At 39.8% G+C, this 21,597-nt stretch overlaps 1 pseudogene; it reads right to left on the bottom strand.

The window, feature by feature from the left end:
* The window catches only part of LOC127160297 (uncharacterized), a 49,467-nt pseudogene that overhangs the window by 22,521 nt on the left and 5,349 nt on the right, over positions 1–21,597 (bottom strand).

The following is a 21,597-nucleotide window of genomic DNA, read 5'->3' on the forward strand; positions in this document are numbered from 1 at the left end:
TTCAGTTCACTCATTACTTTATGAAATATATGTAAAGTTAAATTTGTTCCTTGGTCAGATTGAATAACCTTTGGTAGACCAAAGGTGGTGCAGAATTTCACAAGGGCTTTCACAATGTTGGGGGACTTCAGAGAGCGTAATAGGACAGCTTCAGGAAATCTGGTGGCAGAGCACATCATAGTCAACAAATATACATATCCAGACTTAGTCTTAGGCAAAGGTCCTACACAGTCTATCACAAGTTTTTCAAACTGCTCATTTAAAACCGGAATTGGCTTTAAAGGGGCAAGAGACACAACCTCATTAGGCTTTCCTGCAATTTGACAGGCATTTGAACGACAATACTGTGAGACAGAGGACTTCATTCCTGGCCAGAAGAAATGTTTGAAGAGGTTATGATAAGTTTTCCTAACACCCAAGTGTCCTGAGAGTTTGTGATCATGGGCTAGACTTAATATGTACCTATGGTAAGGTTGTGGAACAACAACTTGAAATACAGAACTCCAATCATGTTTTACTTTCTCACTTTCGCACAAGTACACCATCTTCTAGAAAATAGGCAATAGCATATTTAGGCAAGTCAGACTCATCTTCTACAGAGGATCAACACATCAACAGGGTTTCATCAGTTTTCTGAGCACTAATTAATTGTTGCTTACTGAAAGAAAATCAAAGCTAGGCTGAACAATCACATCTGAGGAACACTCATTTTCAACTTCAGCCTTAGAATCTGACATTTCTGAACCCAAAAATGAGTTAGAAAGATCAACTTCATCCTCAAACTTATGGGCTTGTGCACGAGTGACAACACATGACTGAAAAACATAGGGAAACTCTTGCACTAACACATCATCCTTATCAGATGCATAAGGTACATCAACAACCTCGGGTAAAGCAGAAACTTTACTTCCAGCTAGATCGTTTCCAAGAATAAGGGAAATCCCTTTCATTGGCAATTGAGAATGTACAGCAACTTTGACTAAACCAGTCACAATATTAGAACGCAAGTAAATGCTGTGTAAAGGAACTCTCACAATCCCCAACTCAATTCCTTGAATCAACACATCAGTCCCACAGCTAGACTGAGAAGTGAACGGTAGCGTACTTGCTAAAATGAATGACTGCGTAGCACCCGCATCTCTCAAGATATGCACAGGTCTAAACTCAAAATCAGAATTAAACAAAGCAACAGCTCCATCACAAACAAACGGTTCAAATGTCGGGTCAACAGAGTTCAGTACCTCAGAAAAGGGGACACGAACGAAAGCTTGCTGCTGGTTCTTACGCTGCAGCGCTGGACAAGCAGCAATCAGATGTCCTTTTTCATGACAATAATAACATTTTCGAGCTGCCAAAAGAGGGCCGTGTCACGGATTGGCCTGACTCTTCCACCACTCACACCCAGCGATCTCAATCACCTGAATACTAATTCATTGCACCTGCACGTAATTACCCGTCAACCTTCATAAGCACACACCGCACTACAGTCATTGTCCGGGCTCGTTGCTATGAAGCGGACTCATTGTGTCTCTCGTCTTGAAGTCACAATCTATGCTTACCTGCAAATACTTACCTGTGTCTCTTGTGTTCCAGTTCAGTCGTCTTTGTTTCCCCAGTCCTGTCAGTGGTGTGTGTGTTCGGACAGCCATCTTCTTCAGTCAAGTTTATCTGCAATCAGAGATCGAATCAGTCACCATATCAACAGCTAAGAAAACGTCAAGCTCTTCCAATTCTACTTACCTCTCCGGAACCCTAGTATTCTTCTGTGTTGCACTGCTGTGTAAATATAAACTGTGTAAACGTTACTTACCTGTCTTGCGTGTCTGTGTCCATAACAGAAGCCCGGACCAAGACAGCACACAGCATGAGCACATCAGATCCATTCCAAGAGCTGGAGGATTCTCTCAAGAGAGTTCTCCAGTGATCCCAAAGCACCAGCGCACCTGTCACCACCGGATCATCACCAGCACCGAGCACTTCTTCTACCACAATTCCATCCAGTCCCATGGCTTGACAAATGCCCTACTCTGGTCGGGCAGAGGAGTGCAACGGATTCCTTTTGCAATGTTCATTGGTATTCGCCATTCAACCCACTCTATATCCAACTGATCAGTCAAAGATTGCTTTCATCATCTCATTACTTACAGGTCCTGTTCTGCACTGGGCAGAGATGTTATGGCACCAACACAGCCCAGCCGCTCAATCCATCCAAACATTTACGGCTCATTTCAAGGAGGTTTTCGGCCAGTGTGACAGCAATATCACAGCAGGTGACCAGTTGTATCATTTGAAACAAGGAACCATGTCTATCCAGGAATATTCTTTGAAATTTAGAACCCTTGCTGCAGAACCAACATCCGAACCTATGATCTTGGAATCAGGAAAATTATCGCCTGCTGAGCGGCAGAGGAGGTTGACCCGGGGTCTCTGTCTATACTGTGGAGCTAGTGGACATCTGAGACTGAATTGCCCCTCAAAACCAGCACTTTTCAGGGTGAGTGTCATTCAATCGGATGTAGAAAAATTACACCCTCTGACCACCAATGTCCAACTATTTACTACCACATCTTCTGTTTCAGTCACAGCTCTCCTTGACTCCGGTCAGCGGGCAACTTCATCTCAGGGTCCCTCTGCCGCCAGCTCAAGTTCCGTACCTTTCCCACGACAACCAGGTACAAGATCCACTCTATAACTGGAGAATCACTATCCCGCAAGCAAGTGCAACGCAAGTGTGATGCCATCTACCTTCAAATTGGAATACTTCACAAGGAAAGGATTCAATTGCTGGTTCTGGAGAATGCCACCGTCGACATTATTTTAAGGCGCCCGTGGCTGGTGAAGCACGATCCTATCCTCTCTTGGGGCACAGGTGAAGTATTACAATGGGGTGAGGATTGCATCGCAAACTGCTGTCTCGACGTTCCTCGACCTGTCAAGAAATCCATTCCAGTATGTATCAGGTCTGTCGAGAGTCCCGTGGCTAATCAGTCTGTCAAGATCCCCGCTATTTACTCCCAATTCAGTGATGTCTTCTTCCCCAAGAGAGCTTCCCAGCTACCCCCTCATCGGCCATGGGACTGTGCAATAGACCTGGTTCCAGATGCACCGCTACCTAAAGGAAGGATCTACCCGTTGCCACTTCCCGAGAGTAAAGCCACGGAATAATACATCCAGGAGGTGTTAAGTCAGGGGTACATCAGACCATCTACTTCTCCCGCAGCTTCTAGTTTTTTCTTCATCTCGAAGAAGGATGGGGGACTGCGTCCATGCATAGATTACCGGGCCCTCAATCAATATACCATCAAGTTCCGTTATCCCTTCCTCGCGTCCCTGTGGCCCTTGAACAGCTCCGCTCAGCACGCATCTTCATGAAGCTAGACCTCCGCAGCGCTTATAATCTGGTCCGGATACGTGAGGGGGACGAGTGGAAGACTGCTTTCGTGACCCCTACAGGCCACTATGAATATCTGGTTATGTCCTATGGATTAGTAAACGCCCCCTCCGTATTCCAGAACTTCATTCATGAAGTGCTCCGGGAATTCCTGCATCAGTCAGTCATAGTCTATATTGACGACATTTTGATATATTCCCAGAGCGAGGCAGAACATCGCCACCACGTTGCGGAGGTCCTCCAAAGATTGTGAGAGCATCAGTTATATTTGAAGGCTGAAAAATGTTCATTTCATCAACCCTCTGTGCACTTCCTCGGATACATCATTGATCATCAAAGGGGTCCGCATGGACGAGGGGAAGGTGAATGCTGTCGTTTCCTGGCCAGAACCCAAGAACATTAAAGAATTGCAACGATTTCTCGAATTTGCCAACTTTTATCGCAGATTCATCAAGAACTACAGTATGATCACCAGTGCACTTACCAACCTTCTCAAAGGACACCCGAAAACCCTCATCTGGAATTCGGATGCCTCAGCAGCCTTCAAAACCCTGAAACAAGCCTTCACTCAAGCTCCATTACTCACCCATCCAGACCCTGATCTCCCTTTCATGGTAGAGGTAGATGCCTCCACCACCGGAGTAGGAGCAGTCTTGTCTCAGTATCATGGTACCCCTGCACGCCTTCATCCTTGCGCTTACTTCTCAAGCTCAGCCCGGTAGAACGGAACTATGACATTGGAAAACGGGAATTGCTGGCCATAAAGCTTGCCCTAGAGGAGTGGCGACATTGGTTGGAGGGAGCGGCTCATCCATTTCAAGTTCTCACTGATCACAAGAATTTACAATACCTTCGTGATGCAAAGTGACTCTGTCCCCGTCAAGCCAGGTGGGCTCTCTTCTTCACAAGATTTCAGTTTACCATTTCATACCGTCCTGGATCTAAGAATGTTCGTGCAGATGCACTTTCCTGTCTCTTCGAACCGGAAGAAACACCTTCCAACATCCTACCCTCACAGATCATTGTCAGTCCTATCGAATGGACTTCTTCTCCAGCCGTCACCACTCCTGAACCCAGGACTCTGCCGGGCTGCCCCCCAGGACATCAATTCATTCCTAGGACACAACGGGTAGATCTCATTCATACCACTCACACCTCCTTAGGTACCGGTCATCCAGGGGCCAACAACACTCTCTTGCTGTTATCCAAACGCTTCTGGTGGCCCAACATGGCGAGGGATGTGAAGAGATATGTAAAGAATAGAAGAAGGATGTAAAGAATGTGCTATGGCTAAAAGTCCATGTCATCTTCCTGCAGGGAAGCTCCATCCCTTGCCTGTCCTGAACCGCCCCTGGTCACACCTATGAGTGGATTTCATGACTGATCTTCCTCCATCTGATGGAAATACCTGCATCCTGGTCATTGTTGATCGTTTTTCTGAGTCATGTCGTCTGATCCCTCTGAAAGGATTGCCCACAGCCCTTGAAACCGGCGAATGCCTCTTCAATCAGGTCTTTCATTACTATGGAATCCCTGAAGACATTGTCTCGGATAGAGGTCCCCAATTTATTTCTCAGGTATGGAAGGCATTTCTCCATTCCAGTGTGTCTTAGGATTTCAACCCCCACTCTTCCCGTGGGATGGTGAACCATCAGACATACCCCGCAGTGGATCACTGGTTCCGGGAGAGCGAGAGAGTCTGGGACAATGCCCATCATCATCTGCAAAGGGCAGTGCACAGGTCCAAGGAGGTCACCGATTGACGGAGGATACCTGGTCCCATCTTCACTCCGGGTCAGAAGGTTTGGCTTTCCACCAGGGACATCCGTCTGCACCTGCCCTCAAGGAAACTCAGTCCCAGATTTGTTGGTCCCTTCACCATTCTGGAACAGGTCAACCCGGTCACCTACAAATTGCAACTTCCACCTCACTAAAGAATTCACCCTACATTTCACGTATCACTCCTCAAACCCTATCACGAACCTCTGCTTCCCTCCACAGAGCCTGGCCAAGAAGAGGAACCCCCTCCCACGATGGCTGTAGAGGAAGGATCCATCTATTCCGTCAAGGAAATCCTGCTGTCCTGACGTCGTGGTGGTCGCCTTGAATACCTGGTTGATTGGGAAGGGTATGGTCCTGAGGAAAGATCATGGGTCCCACGTGACGACATCCTGGATCCCACTCTCATGGAGGAATTCCATGCGGCTCACCCTGAATATCCAGCACCTAGAGGAAGGGGTTGACCACCTCGACGTCGGAGAGGTCGGCCCTCAGGAGCGGGCCATGGGGAGGGGGGTAGTGTCATGGATTGGCCAGGCTCTTCCACCACTCACACCCAGCGATCTCAATCAACTGAATACTAATTCATTGCACCTGCACGTAATTACCCGTCCGCACTACACACACCACACTAAAGTCATTGTCCGGGCTCGTTGCTACGAAGCGGACTCATTGTGTCTCTCGTCTTGAAGTCACAATCTATGCTTACCTGCAAATACTTACCAGTGTCTCTTGTGTTCCAGTTCAGTCGTCTTTGTTTCCCCAGTCCTGTCAGCGGTGTGTGTGTTCGGACAGCCATCTTCTTCAGTCAAGTTTATCTGCAATCAGAGCAGATCAGTCACCATATCAACAGCTAAGAAAACGTCAAGCTCTTCCAATTCTACTCACCTCTCCGGAACCCTAGCATTCTTCTGTGTTGCTCTGCTGTGTAAAAATAAACTGTGTAAACGTTACTTACCTGTCTTGCGTGTCTGTGTCCGTAACAGGTCGAGTGGTTGTTCATCTTTTTGTGTGTGCTAAAGAACGCGGTGACGAGAAAGCAACTTTGTGTGTGAGTACTGCTGCAAAGACAGTAGCATCAGCAAGAGAGGAAACTTTCTGTTCATTCAAATAGACAACAATCTTTTCAGAAATGCAATTTTTAAACTCCTCAACCAAGATCAACTCTTTTAACTGTTCAAAAGTTGTGACTTTACTAGATTTACACTATTTCTCAAACAGAGTAGTCTTTTCACGAGCAAATTCAACAAATGTTTGACTGGGGATTTTTACGTCTTCTGAATTTCAGACGATAAGCCTCCGGAACTAACTCATATGCATGTAACACTGCCGCTTTAATCGCATCGTAATCCAAACTTTGTTCTAATGTCAGAGCAGAGCACACCTCCTGTGCTTTTCCTAACAGTTTGCACTGCAAAAGCAAAGGACAAATTTTTCTAGGCCACTGTAATATGGTCGCGATGCGTTCAAAAACAGTGAAGTACGTGTCAAATTCACTAATGAGATTTGAATGAATGAATGATCACATTTATATAGCGCTTTCATTGTGTATTGCTATACACCCAAAGCGCTTTACAATTATATGGGGGGGATCTCTCCTCAACCACCACCAGTGTGCAGCATCCACTTGGATGATGCGACGGCAGCCACAGGACAACGGCGCCAGTGCGCTCACCACACACCAGCTACAGGTGGAGAGGAAAGAGACTGATAGAGCCAATTCAGTGAATGGGGATTATTAGGAGGCCATGACTGACAAAGGCCAGAGGAGGGAATTTGGCCAGGACACCGGGGATACACCCCTATACTCTTTATGAGAAGTGCCATGGGATTTTTAATGACCACAGAGAGTCAGGACCTCGGTTTAACGCCTCATCCGAATGATGGTGCTTTTTACAGTATAGTGTCCCCATCACTACACTGGGGCATTAGGACCCACATAGACCACAGGGTGAGCACCCCCTGCTGGCCTCACTAACACCTCTTCCAACAGCAACCTAGTTTTCCCAGGTGGTCTCCCATCCAGGTACTGACCAGGCTCAGCCCTGCTTAGCTTCAGTGGGTAAGTGGGTCTTGGGCTGCAGGGTGAGATGGCTGTGTTTACTATTATTGAATTCAGAGGAACTTACCGGTGCACTTTGTGATGCTGCAGGGAGAGGAGAGGATGCACTTACTGGAGCAGGAATTATATTCCCTTTTGCCTCCGGAGAGGGACTCGGAGGTTGACCAGTCTTTAACTGGAGCTTGAGCTCTTTCAAATGAATGTCACGCCGTGTCTCAAGCTCAAGATCTCGGATCTGTAGCAGCTGACTCTGATGTTGTTGGCAACTAAGTTCCAGATCTAATTCTTTCAAGCGGACCACCAACATTTTGTCATCCAGTGAAAACGGGGGAACGGGATTTATGCCAAAGACTACGTCAGATTTGAGTTCCCCCTCTGCAGCACCCAAACCTTCCGATAGTTCAAGGTGAGAAGCAACACCTGAAACCACACCCGCTTCCGGTAATATCCTTTGTTTTACTAGCTCCCTGTGCAACACCTCTTTAATCACCCTCTTTAGTGCAGTACGGGGAACGACGATATTAAATAAATCACCGATTATTAATAAATCATCTTTACGGCACTTTTCAAATTGTTTGTGTGTGGGCGCAATCGTAAAGTTTTCCAGTTCAAATTTCAACGACATCACGTAACCTACTTTTCCTCCCACGCAGAGTAAAAAAAAAAAAAAAATCAACAAAAGGTTTCAACAAAAATGGCGTCGGTCTCTCTACCTCCCCAAGAATACTATATACAATATTTACAATCAACAATCAAGTCCAAACAGGGCCAATCCAAAATCAGGGTCAAATAGGCAGTAGTCAAAGTCACACACAGTTGGCAAAGGCACGAACAAATAATTTCAATCCCAAAAGGAGCAGAGCACACTAACCCCTCACACCAGTGGGAAACGTGAGAGTGTGGTTATGTTAGAAATATTTTTTATGAATGTGTAAAACAGTAAAAACAGCAGGAACTGAGGAGAAGGGTATTCCTGCACAACCGGAGGCTGCAATTTCAGGACCGCATATCTAGGACCCTGAAGTTTTTTCATTTTCATTAATGAAACATTATTTCATTAATGTTTGTATGTATGTATTAGTGGCTCATGTTATTTTATAGCAATTGCTATTCAATTCTGTATATTAATTCTTTTTTTAAGAAAAAATTTAGTTGTTCAATTGTATTGCCTACACTTAATTATTGTCCTATGGCCTAACCCTAAACCTACACGTTGGTGTCCCTCTTGAAATATTTAACCTAATTTATTTTAACATATTCTGGTTTGCAAAAAAAACACACACACACACACACACACACTCACTCACGTAAACTATTTTGAGTATTGCATACTTTCTTTTTCACAAAGATTAACTACATCCTCAGATCAAATATGCCTATGAACAATGAGTATAAAAATAAATGTAAAACCTGTCCTAACTGAGTAAAAATATGATGGCAAAAAGACTGAATCCAATATTTGGTGATTATATAGAATAATGAGAGATCTATAAGCTGTTTTTCGTAGACTAGTCATTTTTAACCGTGAGCACCAGAAATGTGACTTTCTTCCATTTTAAACAAAATAAAACATTTCAGAACAAACTTACTGGTTAAACAGAGACTCAGAGACTCTTCCATAACAATTCATGAGATTTTCTCACCTGAACTCTTGACAGTATATGTGACTGAGGTCTTGACTTGATTTCTGTGAGTAACTTCACATCTCCACTCTCTGTTGTCATCTTCATTCAGGATTGTTGTATTCACAGTGCTGATACAGAGTCTTGAAGCTGATATCTGATATCTGGAGTCTGATATTGTCAGTTTAACACCAGCCTGATTCACCCAGAACAGCTGAATTCCCTCAGAATGGATCCAATCATCACAAGAGTCTCCAGTATATGAATACAACTGACAGGAGAGAGTCACAGAGCTGCCTGCACTGATCTCAGTCTGTGAGGATGATGAAGAGACTGAAACACAAAATAGCACACAAATCACACACTTTACAATCATTACGAGAGTTTAAATAAGGAATTTGCCCGCCCTTTTTAAATTGATCATATAATCATAAAACTACCATGAAGAACATGCAGATAAACACGTGCATCAGTTCCTTGCTGTTGTCCATTCACACCCATCCATTGTTGGCAGCTGTAAAATCCATAGTCTTCTTTTATGATGTTCTTGATGTTCAGAGAGCAGTCAGACCCCAGACTCAGTCTCTCATGTCTCTCTGTGTCTTTCTTCTTTATTCCTAAACTAATCAGTTCAGCTGCTGCTGAATGACTGTTATAGATCCATGTAGTTGATTTGCAGTCATGAAGATGATTATTACAGGGCAGACGGACATTTTCACCAGAACTGATGAACACATGAGCATCATCCACTCCACTGGTACCTGAGACACAAGAACATTGTAATGATCATTATGATATATCCATATGAAATGTTTGTTTGTCATATACAAATTTTATATAAACTTTTGTATGAATTCAAAAATATTTTATTACTAATATGCATTTTCATTGATGTTTAAATGTAATCTTCAGCTCACTTATACTGTAATAGAAACAATCCCTCAAGATCAACTTTGATGTTCAAGAGCACAATGTTAACAGCTCAGGGAGTTTTCACCTACAGTCATTCTGTGAACACAAGACTTTGACACGACAGCAGATGTGAAACATGTTGTACGAAGACGACTCTAATATTACATCATTAGTTACTTACAGATCTAGCCAATAATCACTCGACACAGGTGTTATGATGTCACAACGTGGCCCATTAGAATATCATTCAAATACACCTCGTCTATGGAAATTTGAATGGTTGGGGGGGTAGGAACGAGGTGAGGGTTTAGCCTAACTTTAGTGATGCAGCATGGAGAGCCACTTCTGAGCAATACAGGTTTAAACACAAGCATTGACTAGAGTGACCGTGATCAGCTCTGGTGTCCAAACAGTCTGACACAGAAGATAAGGTTAGCTCAATGGACTCTAAACTGGTCTTGCACGCAAAGAAAGTTGAAAGGCTAAAGAAGAAGCTCGACGATTTAGAAAATCGCAGCAGACGTGACTATTATTATTGTCACCAACTTACTGGAAGGAATGAAGGGCCAGCAGCCGGTGGAGTTCTTTGAGTCGTGGCTGCCATGGTTTCTTGAGCTGGAGTGTTGCGACGGCCGGGTAAAGATAGATAGGGCTTATAGGTTGGGAAGCAAAGAGGCCTTCGCATTGCAACAACAACGGACCCGAGCGGTGATTATCAAGTTACATAGCTTTCGTGATAAAGTCCGGGTTTTTGTTTGAGGGTCATCGAGTGAACATTCAACAGGATCTCTCGCAAACGGTCAAAAACTCTTACTTTTCCCATGGATCAAGAAATGTGTACTAAGTTAGATTTGTTTCTGAAGTACTCTTTAAACACAAAGAATGTTATTTCTAAGGTTTATACCTTGCTAATCTCTAATTCAGGAAACAATCGGCAAGCACTGTTATCAGTGTGGGAAAGGGATTTTGGGGGGTGTCAGGAGGAGGAGAAATGGTTAAATGTCATGCGAAATATGAGGTGTATACTGCTGTCTAATAAGGCACAAGAAACACAGTTTAAAATATTGCACCGTATACATTGTACTCCTTATGTACTTTCTAAGATTGATTAAAAGTATTCACCAGTCTGTTTTAAATGTAAATCTGATTTGGGTAAACATTCCTACATGTTTTAGTTCTGCCCTGTAATAAGTCACTTTTGGGATAAGGTGAAAGAAAAGCTTGATCGTATATGAAATTGTAATATGGAGAAAGATCCTTTTTTCATTTTGGGAATGAGTAAAGAGGACAGTGGACTGTCAAGCTGGTTCAGCTGCTCAAGCTGGCTAGTACATTATTATTTGTGGCTCGTAGATGTATACTTGAGGTCTGGATTAAGGATAAGACTCTCAACAGTGGACCAGTGGTATAATGAGATTTTCAGAATTCTTCCTTTAGAATGTCTTGGGGCCTTAATCTACAAAATCTACAAAACAAAGCTTGATGAGAGTCTGTGGAGTTTCAGGAATTAACATTAGAGGTTCAGAACAAACTGTAAACATAAAGGTTTAAGTATCAGTAAAATGTAATGATTTCTCATTTAACAACTGATTTTTGGTCATGTGGTTTCAGCATGAGAAATTCTGGACATACAGTCACAAAGAAGTTTTTCGCAGGGGGGTGCTACATAAATAACATAAATATGAACATAAATACACTAGACATAGAATTTTTTTTTTTTTAAACCTATACATGTAACTATACATATACTATAAATAATTGACTATATACATTTGGTCATGTCTTTTAATGTTTCAGCATCAAAAATTCTGGAGAGTCACACAAGTTTTTTCCAGGGGGTGCCACAATCCCACAATCAGACACAATTTCTGTCTGTCTGTATAAAGACTTTAACCCTGGTTCAGTTTCACTGGAAAATGTTTTGGCCAGCACTACTGGGAAAAACAGAAGTCAGCTGAGTTCTGTCTTGTGATGGAGAAAACTGTAAATTTGACTAAAATAATCAGAAATAGGATTTTTTTTTTTTTTTTTTAAAGGTGCTCCTGGTACATACATGCATACAAATCTGACATGAGAACAGAAAAACATTTAAATAAAAACTTAAATAATAATGTGTATAAATCTGGAACAGAAAATTTATGTACAGATTTGTGCATTATTTACTCTATATACAGCTGTATAAATAAAGAGATGTGCATGTGTATTTACATAATCCGTTTTTGTCGGAGCGCTCTAAGCGCCTGAAGTTGGAAAAAAAAAGCAACTCTGAGCAGAAAAGCGCCCAATGTCATCAGCAAGAACAGAGGCTAGGACGGTGCAATGTGAGCTGCTTATATAGGCTTGTAATGATGATTGACAGGACTGAATGATTAGGCTCCTCCCGAACCTACGTTTGAAACTTCATTTAAACAGTTTATATTTATGTTGCACTTTATTTTAATTCAGATGGCACTGCATTAAGCAATATATGAAAAGTATTTGCTCATAAAAGACACTGCTGAAACATCTATGTGTTTGACAAATATTGCATTTAATTCACTTCATCTGTAATAGAGCTCATTCTGCATGATTTATAAGCATGTTTCCTCATGGGGACCTAAAAATGTCCCCACATGGTCAACATTTACTGGTATTACTATCCTTGTGGGGACATTTGGTCCCCATAACGTGATGAATACCAGGTACACACACACACGCACACATGAAAACTATTTTGAGTATTACATACTTTATTTTTCACAAAGATTACGTTTATCCTCAGATCAAATATGCCTATGAACAATGAGTTTAAAAATAAATACAAAACCTGTCCTAATTGAGAAAAAATATGTTTATTGTTATATGATTTATTATTATATAATTATATGATTTATTATTATATGATTATGTAGCATAACAAGAGATGTATAAGCTGATTTTTGTAGTCTGGTTATTTTTAACCGTGAGCACCAGAAGTGTGACTTTATTCCATTTGAAACAAAATAAAACATTTCAAAACAAAATTACTGGTTAAACAGAGACTCAGAGACTCTTCCATAACAATTCATGAGATTTTCTCACCTGAACTCTTGACAGTATATGTGACTGAGGTCTTGACTTGATTTCTGTGAGTAACTTCACATCTCCACTCTCTGTTGTCATCTTCATTCAGGAGTGTTGTAGTCAGAGTTCTGATACAGTGTCCTGGAGCTGATATCTGATATCTGGAGTCTGATATTGTCAGTTTAACACCAGCCTGATTCACCCAGAACAGCTGAATTCCCTCAGAACGGATCCAATCATCACAAGAGTCTCCAGTATTTGAATACAACTGACAGTAGAGAGTCACAGAGCTGCCTGCACTGATCTCAGTCTGTGAGGATGATGAAGAGACTGAAACACAAAATAACACACAAATCACACACTTTACAATCATTATGAGAGTTTAAGAGAGGAATTTTCACATTTTAAAATGACCACATATTTATAAAACTACCATGAAGAACATGTAGAAAAACACGTGCGTCGGCTCCTTGTTTTTGTCCATTCACATATTGTCGGCAGCTGTAAGATCCATAATCTTCTTTTATGATGTTCTTGATGTTCAGAGAGCAGTCAGACCCCAGACTCAGTCTCTCATGTCTCTCATTGTTTTTCTTCTTTATCCCTAAATAAATCAGTTCAACTGCTGCTGAATGTCTGTTATTATAGTTCCATACAGTTGATTTGCAGTCATGAAGATGATTATTACAGGGCAGACGGACATTTTCACCAGAACTGATGAACACATGAGCATCATCCACTCCACTGGTACCTGAAACACAAGAACATTGTAATGATCATTATGTTATATCCATATGAAATGTTTGTTTTTCATTTACAAATTTTATATAAACTTTTATATGAATTCAAAAATATTTTATTACAAATTTGTCATTTTCATTGATGTTTAAATGTAATTTCCAGCACACTTATACTGTAATAGAAACAACTGTCAAGATCATCTTGAGGTGAGGGTTTAGCCTAACTTTAGTGATGCAGCATGGAGAGACACTTCTGAGCATGGCAGGTTTAAACACAAGCATTGACTAGAGTGACTGTAATCAGCTCCGGTGGCTGCGTCACAGCTGTAATTTGCTGCAGACGTGTGCAGTGTGTGGTAAGAGATTTATTCATCACACAGTGTAAATAGTGTAATACAGTGTAACTTATAATGAAAGTGTAAACTGCATAAATGCATAAACTTGCACTAGACTAGGCTAATCAGTGATGATTTTCTTTGATAATGTTAATGTTCTTTGCTTGTTTTCTTTAGCTGCTTTTTAAAAAACTAAGGAAATATATTATATTTAAAATAAATGTGCATGACAAAAATCATGTATTGGCAATATCACAGGCTGGCAATAGGACCCAACACTACTGTAGCATCAGCTATACCTTAATATATCCTTGACTATAATGGAGCAGACGAAACACGTTAAGGGGCGTGGCAGTACTGAAACATGTCTAAGCTGTTCACCAATCACAGCACAGTGGGACAGCTAACCAATCACAACACATTTTGTTTTTCAGAAGGTTTTCAAACACAGAACTAATCGAGCCATTTGTGCCAGGCTGGGGAGAAAGGTATTGTAATAATGTAAATTATGTGAAACCACCAAGCATGAGAGCATGTTCTAGTACACCCCCAAAACAAAACCAAGACTTTGTAAAAGAGCATAAAAAGGACCCGTTAAAATATTGTATCAATGTGCATCCTTAAACCTTAATGTCAATGTTCCCAAAAAGGTAGAAATAATCTACAAAACAAAGCTTGATGAGAGTCTGTAGAGTTCCTGTTTTCAGGAATTAACATTAGAGATTCAGAACAAACTGTAAACATAAAGGTTTGAGTATCAGTAAAGTGCTGGCTTGCAAAAAAAAAAAAATTAAAAATTAAAAATTAAAAAAAATAATGACTTCTCATTCAACAACTGATTTGGTCATGTTTTTTTAATGTTTCTGCCTGAAAAATGTTGAGAGTCAGAATCCCACAAGCAGACACAATGTCTGTCTGTATAAAGACTTTAACCCTGGTTCAGTTTCACTGGAAACTTTTTTGGCCAGCACTACTGGGAAAAACAGAAGTCAGCTGAGTTTTGTCTGTAAAATAGACTGAAATAATCAGAATCAGAGATAGCTTTATTCGCCAGGTCTGTGTGTGTGAGTGTTTTTTTTTTTTTTTTAAGGTGCTCCTTGTACATACATGCATACATATCTGACATGAGAACAGAAAAACATTTAAATAAAAACTTAAATAATAATGTGTATGAATCTGGAACAGAAGATCTATGTACAGATTTGTGCATTATTTACTCTATATACAGCTGTATAAATAAAGACATGTGCATATGTATTTTTTGATCTCACTTGTACGAATTCGTATGTTTTCAGTGACGGGTAGGTTTAGGGGTGGGGTTAGGTGTAGGGCATTCATACAAAAAACATTTAACATAAAATACATAAGTAAAAATGAATAATGTGTATGAATCTGGAACAGCCACCTCATAAAATAAAGATTTGTGCATGATTCAGGCTGCCTCTGATGACACAGCTGTTTCACGATTGGCCAGATTCACAATGACAACAATCACTTGTGTTTCAGGTTTACTCTAAAATCCTCAAGTCCAGTAATGCTCTCAAATCTGTGTTGTTAGAAACTGTGTTGTTTTTACTGTAGTCACAATGTTATGTTGAGTCACATTTATCATAAAACACTGATAAAACATATAACCCCACTTTATTATTATTTAAATAGTATATGTTTATGTTGAACTTTATTCTTATTCAGATGGCACTGTATTAAGCAGTATATTAAAAGTATTTCTGTTGCTCAAAAAAAAAAAAAAAAAAAAAACACTGCTGAAACATCTATGTGTTTGACAAATATTGCTTTCAATTCACTTTATCTTTGATAGAGTAAACAAACACTGCAAGAACTTCACTAACAACAGCAGAAATTAGACTTGTTTGAGATGTGCCTCGTTTGAAATGTAGGTGAGAGTAGGGGCTGCAGTGAGGGGAGGAGTGAAATAAGTGCAGTCAAGACGGACAGTTCTGACCTCTCCAAGTAGAACAGAGATCAAACGAGATCAAAATATTGTGTTATTACACTCACCTGCTGTGTTGCTGATAAACATGATACAATTTCAGCTCTGTTGTTTTTATATGAAAATAAATATGATGAACAAGACACTCAAAGTACTTGCTATTTAATTCCATGTGAAAAGTGTATTTATAATCCATTTTTACTTTAATACAAACGTGTATCATCTCAAAAAGCCTAGTGTCTGGATTGACGCCTCTGTTTTCAACTCCACTCCCAACTGCTCTCAGTTAATCTCACAGACCGCCGTCTGTAGCTGTGCTTCAAGTCGAACACATCCATCTACTGCTTTCAATCCCAAAAGAAGCAGAGCACACTAACCCCTCACACCAGTGGGAAACATGAGAGTGTGGTTATGTTAGATTAAAGTCTTTTTTTTATGAATGTGTACAACAGTAAAACCAGCAGGAAGTGAGAAGAAGGGTATTCCTGCACAACCAGAGGCTGCAATTTCAGGACCGCATGTCTAGGACCCTGAAGTTTTTTTCATTTTCATTAATGAAACATTATTTCATTAATGTTTGTATGTATGTATTAGTGGCTCATGTTATTTTATAGCACTTGCTATTCAATTCTGTATATTATTATCTTTTTTTAAAGAAAATATGTAGTTATTTAATTGTATTGCCTGCACTTAATTATTAAGCCTAACCTTAAACCTACACGTTGGTGTCGCTTATGAAATATTGAACCCAATTTGTTTTAATATATTCTGGTTTGCAATTGGTAGACACAATAAAGAAAAAGAAAAAGAAAAAAAAAAAAAAAAAAAAAACAAACTTTTCTTGACAAAGCACAGCAGATTGACTGTCTCAGCATTAATGAACTGAATGTAAAGACTGAATAATGATCCATCAGTCCAACTGACTTCACTTTCTCCTGGATCTGTGATTATATATGTTCAGTTCAAACATAACGAACATACTGTATAAATATAACATCTTAATACTTCACATCACATAAAAGATAAATATGTACTGGACCTGAGTGAACTATTAATACATGAAAATGTCTCAGCTACATACTGTTACAACCCCCAGTGCTTGCACCATCTCTCCTCAGATTTTCCACGATGAAGCAATGCCGCAACTTGTTCCCCATTTAGTGAACCAGGGTTACACATATTATAAGGCCAGGGGCATCTCTCCTACAGATTTTCCATGATGAAGAAATGCAGCAGCCTTGCTTCTATTTAGTGAACCAGAGAAACACACGTTTACTTCAGGCCAGGGGCAAAATTGTCCATTCAATAAGATTGACTGATTGGACATCTTTCAGGGCTGTGATCTCACAGAGGTTTAAAAGCATGTTGCTCAGAACAGTTGAGGACGACCAGATCAGAATCATTGAACAGAATAGACTGAAGCAGAGCTTTGTGTGTGGATACATGAACACACACACACACACACGCCTGGTTTATTATCTTTGTGGGGACTCTCCATAGGCGCAATGGTTAGTTGCTCCCAAACTGTATTTTCTATCCCCTTACCCTAACCCTACCCCTACCCCTACCCCTAAACCTTACAGAAAACTTTCTGTTTCAAAAAAAAAATCTCATATATGGTTTTTGTACCCATGGGGACCACAAAATCCCCACAATGTCAAAAATGTCAGGTTTTTTATCCTTGTGGGGACATTTGGTTCAATGCAAAAACAAGTACACAACACACATGCTGTGTTTCCATGTTTTATGGGGACATTCCATAGGCGTAATGGTTTTTATACTGTACAACCTGTATTTTCTATCACCCTACACCTAAACCCATCACAGGAGACAGAAAGACACATTTACTTTCTGAAAACACTCATTCTGTATGATTTATAAGCCTGTTTCCCCATGGGGACCTAAAAAAAACAATGAACAATGAATTTAAAAAATAAATACAAAACCTGTCCTAATTGGAAAAAAAAAAAAAAAAAAAAAAAAAAATGTTGGCAAAAACTTTTATTCCAATATTTGGTGACTATATAGCATAACAAGAGATGTATAAGCTGTTTTTGTAGGCTGGTCATTTTTAACCGTGAGCACCAGAAGTGTGACTTTGTTTCATTTTAAACAAAATAAAACATTTCAAAACAAACTTACTGGTTAAACAGAGACTCAGAGACTCTTCCATAACAATTCATGAGATTGTTTTCTCACCTGAACTCTTGACAGTATATGTGACTGAGGTCTTGACTTGATTTCTGTGAGTAACTTCACATCTCCACTCTCTGTTGTCATCTTCATTCAGGAGTGTTGTAGTCACAGTGATGATACAGTGTCCTGGAGCTGATATCTGATATCTGGAGTCTGATATTGTCAGTTTAACACCAGCCTGATTCACCCAGAACAGCTGAATTCCCTCAGAACGGATCCAATCATCACAAGAGACTCCAGTATATGAATACAACTGACAGTAGAGAGTCACAGAGCTGCCTGCACTGATCTCAGTCTGTGAGGATGATGAAGAGACTGAAACACAAAATAACACACAAATCACACACTTTACAATCATCATGAGAGTTTAAAAGAAGAATTTGTGTTTTTTTTTTTTAAACTGACCACATAATCATAAAATTACCATGAAGAACATGCAGATAAACATGTGCATCAGTTCCTTGTTATTGTCCATTCACATATTGTTGGCAGGTGTAAAGTCCATAATCTTCTTTTATGATGTTCTTGATGTTCAGAGAGCAGTCAGACCCCAGACTCAGTCTCTCATGTCTCTCGATGTCTTTCTTCTTTATCCCTAAATCAATCAGTTCAACTGCTGCTGAATGTCTGTTATTATAGTTCCATGTAGTTGATTTGCAGTCATGAAGATGATTATTACAGGGCAGACGGACATTTTCACCAGAACTGATGAACACATGAGCATCATCCACTCCACTGGTACCTGAAACACAAGAACATTTGAGTGATCATTATGAAATATCCATATGAAATGTTTGTTTTTCATATATACATTTTATATAAACTTTTGTATGCAGATATAAATTGAACTGTTTCACATGATTTTAAAGAGCATGTAGAAATGTGTTTACCTGTGAGAAGTGAAGAGAGAATGATCAGTCCCAGCAGACACAAATGACACTTATCAGCCATTTTCTCTTTCTGTCAGTCTTCCTCTTCATTATATGCTCACAACTCTTTCTTTAAATACTATCAGCTCTTCCTGTGTTTGTTCACTTCCTCTGATCTGATTGGCTGAGTGTTTAAATTCTGCTGTGTTGATATATTGTGATACTGTACTAGTCATAATGGAGAAGTGTTGCTTCATATTTCTTGTAAATATTAAATTCCAAAATATTATTACTAATATAATGTATTTTTCATTGATGTTTAAATGTAATTTCTAGCACATTTATACTGTAATAGGAACAATCCCTCATGATTTGAGTTGGGGTGGAGTGGGTGTAGGGATGAGGTGAGGGTTTAGCCTAACTTTAGCGATGCAGTGTGGAGAGACACTTCTGAGTGTGACAGGTTTAAAACAAGCATTGACTAGAGTGATCGTGATCAGCTCCGGTGGCCGCGTCAAAGCTGCTGTAATGCGCCACAGACGTGTGCAGTGTGTGGTAAGAGATTTATTCATCATACAGTGTGGATAGCTTCACTTATAACACTCATTTTTGTTTTTTTTTTTTTTAAATGCATAAACTTGCACTAGACTAGGCTAATCAGTGATGATGTTCTTTGATAATGTTAATGTTCTTTGCTTGTTTTCTGTAGCTGCTTTTTGAATAACTAGGAAAATATATTATATTTAAAATACATTTGCATGATAATATTATGTATCTGTGATCTCACAGGCTGACGTTAGGACTCAACACTACTGTAGCGTCAACTACATGTAACCCTTTTCTTAACCCTAGGGGTTCATTTAAATGCTGGCTTAAGTAAGAAACCTTGGTTCCCGGCAGTTGAATGGTGAATTTGGCTGGTGTTTTTGTCTTTAAATTTAAAACAGTTGTAAATTACTTTTTTCTTGTACAAATATATCCCTCAGCAATCACTATGAAAATGAATTATGTAAAACAGATCTTATTTATATTTTCCTCAGAATTTGTAACTTTGTAAGGAATTAACTTTTGAACAAAAAAAAAAAAAAAAAAAAAAAACAATGAAATACCAGATTATGTGAAAAAAGGAATAACAAAGGTTTATTTGTACATGAATAGGACGACTTTTTTTTTTTAAGGAAAACAATAAAATTAAACAAAAACAAATAAACAAATGTAAAATTATGAAGAATAGATAAAGATAAACTATTTTTACCCAAGGGTATATGAATGACTAGTTTTCAGTGAATAAAAGATTTATATCACCTTCTGTGTCTCAAGATTATTATTTGTCTGTTCCTATACTTCTTAACCTTGTTTCTCTTACTTTTTAACCTCAAATCACCAAGAGATGAGAATTCACAAACTTGCTTAAATTGAACACTTCAGAAACAAGAAACACGAATATCAGATTTCACACTTGTCAGAAAAGCTGGAAAAAAAAAAAAAAAAAAAAAAAAACAGGGGTTCACAATTTATAAGGTCTCTCTCAGTCCTGTATGCATATTTGGTCTGAATCAGTAACACAGTCACAAATGTACGCGTACTTTAAAGTAGGGGTCCAGTTCATTGGTGCACAAAACAGCTGAAGAGTTCAGAATAATCACAGTCAACGAGGCTCGAAAAGGAATTCACTTCACTTACGTCCATCCGAAGATAAAGAGGAGATGTTGAAATCACTCACAGCACAAACTCACTGCTTTCAGTCTCGTTCAGTCCTAACACACGTCACCGATCCGTCGATCAAAGTCCCGCGATGAAAACAGAACAAACTCAACACAGTGAATCCACGACGAGTTTCATCAATGCAGTCACTGTTCGCGTCTGTGAATGTCTCTTTCTGTCGACACACACGGGGTGACTCAAACCACCGCAAATTAAACAACAGGGAAAGAAAAATACTTTAAGCAAACAAACCAAATAAAACGAGGGTTGTTCCTTTACACTTTGGGCCTTATATTACAAAAATACTCTGTCTCCAAAATGAGGACGATACAGAAGTTCACATGCAGCCTCTCCTTGTCATGTGCGATGCTCCTCCCCTTCTTCCTCGTTAGCTTCACGTTATGATGCAACCTTAAAGAAGCTCAACAGTCATTGGTCCACAATAATACACTTGAATTAAATATATTATGTCAGTGGATATAAATAAAAACACCTGAGCAATGAAATAATGCTGATGCATGTATTAGAAATAGAAAAAAAAATAATACATTTTAATATTCTGCATTATTAAACCCAAGCATGTTTTAGGGGTCCCTACATACACTTTAACATATCCTTAACTATAACAGAGCAGACTGAACTTGCTGCTTTGGTAAGGGGCGTGGCAGTACTGAAACACCATCTAAACTGTTCCCCAATCACAACGCACCGGGACAGCTAACCCAATCACAACACATTTTGTTTTTCGTAAGGAGGGCCTTCATCAAACCTGGAACTAACCGAGCCATTTGTGTCAGGCTGGGAAGAAGCTGAAATGTTAGAAGAACCTAATGAACCTAAATGTTTGAGTATCAGTACAGTGCTGGCTTGCAAAAACTGTAAATAACTTCTCATTCAACAATTGATTTGGTCATCTAATGTTTCTGCATGAAAAATTTTGGAGAGTCACACTCAAATGTTTCTCCAGAGGGCGCCAGAATCCCACAAGCAGACA

Source organism: Labeo rohita, unplaced genomic scaffold (genome assembly GCF_022985175.1).
Source record: "Labeo rohita strain BAU-BD-2019 unplaced genomic scaffold, IGBB_LRoh.1.0 scaffold_320, whole genome shotgun sequence".
In the NCBI taxonomy this organism is placed as follows: Eukaryota; Metazoa; Chordata; class Actinopteri; order Cypriniformes; family Cyprinidae; genus Labeo; species Labeo rohita.